Source organism: Arachis ipaensis, chromosome B10, assembly GCF_059453495.1.
Source record: "Arachis ipaensis isolate K30076 ecotype BB chromosome B10, ASM5945349v1, whole genome shotgun sequence".
In the NCBI taxonomy this organism is placed as follows: Eukaryota; Viridiplantae; Streptophyta; class Magnoliopsida; order Fabales; family Fabaceae; genus Arachis; species Arachis ipaensis.
Genome location: NC_142435.1, coordinates 20415720 through 20418749, shown reverse-complemented (window position 1 = coordinate 20418749; position 3030 = coordinate 20415720). Strand labels below are relative to the sequence as shown.

Below are 3030 nucleotides of genomic sequence, written 5' to 3'. Positions count from 1 at the left end.
AGAAGAATTGCTCGTCCTCGAGCAAAAGAAGAAAGAAAAGAGTAGAAGAAGAAGAAATGGAGGAGATGGAGGGTTGGTGTAGGTTCGGCCAAGGAGGGTTGTAGTGTGTATGTTGTGTGAAATTGAAGGTAGTGAGGAGGGGTATTTATAGGGTAAGAAAGGGGGGTTCGGTCATGAAGGGGAGGGTTTGGGAGGGAAATGGTTTGAATTGAATGGTGAGGTAGGTGGGGTTTAATGATGGATGGATGTGAGTGGTGTTTGGGGAAGAGTTATTGATGGGATTGGTCAATAGTATTTGGGGAAGAGTGTTATGGAAAGGTGTGAAGAGGAGAGAAGAAGAAGTGGGGTAGTGGGGATCCTGTGGGGTCCACAGATCTTGAGGTGTCAAGAAATTTGAGTCCCTGCACCATTCTAGCATTCAAACGCCCATTCTGTGCCAATTCTGGTGTTTAATGCCAGCTCTGCTACCTTTCCTAGCGTTAAACGCCACTCTGCTACCCATTTCTGGCATTAAATGCCAGCCTGTGCCAGACAGCCCTTTCTGGCGTTAAACGCCCAGAGTGCTGCCCATTCTGGAGTTTAACGCCCAGAATGCTGCCAGGTTGGGCTTTAAACGCCAGTAAGCCTGTCCTCCAGGGTGTGCTGTTTTTAATGCTGTTTTTCATTCTGTTTTTCATTTTTCAGAGATCATCAACCTAAAGAAAACATAAAATAACAATGGAAAACAAATAAATATAATTAAATAACATTGGGTTGCCTCCCAATAAGCGCTTTTTTAATGTCAGTAGCTTGACAATGAAGCTCTTAGAGAGCTTCACAGAGACTCAGAGCTTGATGTTGGCCTCCCAACACCAAACTTAGAAGTTGAGTGTGGGGGGCTCTGTTTGACTCTGTATTGAGAGAAACTTTTTATGCTTCCTCTCCATGGTTACAGAAGAAGATCCTTGAGCCTTAAACACAAGGTAGTCCTCATTCACTTGAAGGACTAACTTTCCTCTGTCCACATCAATCACAGCTCTTTCTGTGGCTAGGAAGGGTCTTCCAAGGATGATGGATTCATCTTCATCCTTCCCAGTCTCTAGGATTATGAAGTCATCAGGGATGTAATAGCCTTCAACCTTCACTAAGATATCCTCTACAAGTCCATAAGCCTGTTTCCTTGAATTGTCTGCCATCTCTAGTGAGATTCTTGAAGCTTGCACCTCAAAGATCCCTAGTTTCTCCATTACAGAGAGGGGCATGAGGTTTATACTTGACCCAAGGTCACACAGAGCCTTCTTAAAGGTCATGGTGCCTATAGTACAAGGTATTAAGAACTTTCCAGGATCCTGTTTCTTCTGAGGTAATTTCAGTTGAACCAGATCATTTAGTTCATTGATGAGCAATGGGGGTTCATCCTCCCAAGTCTCATTACCAATTAACTTGACATTCAGCTTCATGATTTTTCCTAGATACTGAACAACTTGCTCTTCAACAATGTCTTCATCCTCTTCAGAGGAAGAATACTCATCAGAGCTCATGAATGGCAACAGTAAGTTCAATGGAATCTCTATGGTCTCTATATGAGCCTCAGATTCCTTTGGTTCCTCATTAGGGAACTCCTTGGAGGCCAGTGGACGTCCATTGAGGTCTTCCTCATTGGAAATCACTGCCTTTTCTTCCTCTCCAGGTTCGGCCATGTGGGACGTGTTTATGGCCTTGCACTCTCTTTTTGGATTCTCTTCTGTGTTGCTTGGGAGAGTACTAGGAGGGAGTTCAGTAACTCTTTTACTCAGCTAACCCACTTGTACCTCTAAATTTCTAATAGAGGACCTTGTTTCAGTCATGAAACTGAGAGTGGTCTTAGATAGAACAGAGACTACAGTTGCTAAGTCAGAGTGGCTCTACTTAGAATTCTCTGTCTGTTGCTAAGAAGATGATGGAAAAGGTTTACTATTGCTAAACCTGTTTCTCCCACCATTATTGTTACTAAAGCCTTGATTAGGCTTCTGTTGATCCTTCCATGAAAAATTTGGATGATTCCTCCATGAAGGATTATAGGTGTTTCCATAGGATTCTCCCATGTAATTCACCTCTTCCATTGCAGGATTCTCAGGGTCATAAGTTTCTTCTTCAGAGGAAGCTTTCTTAGTACTGCCTATTGCAACTTGCATTCCAGACAAACTCTGAGAAGTCATATTGACTTGCTGAGTCAATATTTTGTTCTGAGCCAATATTGTATTCAGAGTATCAATCTCAAGAAATCCTTTCTTCTGAGTTGTCCCATTATTTACAGGATTCCTTTCAGAAGTGTACATGAACTGGTTATTTGCAACCATTTCAATGAGTTCTTGGGCTTCTGTAGGCATCTTCTTCAGATGAAGAGATCCTCCAACAGAGTGGTCCAATGACATCTTGGACAATTCAGACAGACCATCATAGAATATGCATACGATGCTCCATTCTGAAAACATGTCAGAAGGACACCTTCTGATCAATTGCTTGTATCTTTCCCAAGCTTCATAGAGGGATTCACCTTCCTTCTGTCTGAAGGTTTGGACTTCCACTCTAAGCTTGCTCAACTTTTGAGGTGGAAAGAATTTGGCCAAGAAAGCATTGACCAACTTTTTCCAAGAGTTCAGGCTATCTTTAGGTTGTGAGTCCAACCATGTCCTAGCTCTGTCTCTTACAGCAAAGGGGAAAAGCATAATTCTGTAGACCTCAGGATTAACCCTATTGGTGTTACAGTGTCATAGATTTGCAAGAATTCAGCTAAGAACTGATGAGAATCTTCCAATGGAAGTCCATGAAACTTGCAATTCTACTGCATTAGAGAAACTAATTGATGCTTAAGCTCAAAGTTGTTTGCTCCAATTGCAGGAATTGAGATGCTCCTTCCACAGAAGTCAGAAGAGGGTGCAATAAAGTCACCAAGCATCTTCCTTGCATCTCCACCATTGTTGTTGGGTTCGGCCATCTCTTCTTCTTTTTCGAAAAATTCTGTCAGGTCCTCTCCAGAGTGTTGTGCTTTAGCTTCTCTTAGCTTCCTCT

General features: G+C 42.4%; 1 non-coding gene across 1 annotated transcript; it reads left to right on the top strand.

Moving 5' to 3' along the window:
- Nucleotides 1–2451: 2451 nt before the first annotated feature.
- LOC148579353 (small nucleolar RNA R71) lies at nt 2452–2555 on the top strand. Its single transcript, XR_015898443.1, has one exon. It is a non-coding gene; the product is annotated as a small nucleolar RNA R71 (small nucleolar RNA).
- The last annotated feature ends 475 nt before the right edge of the window (nt 2556–3030 follow it).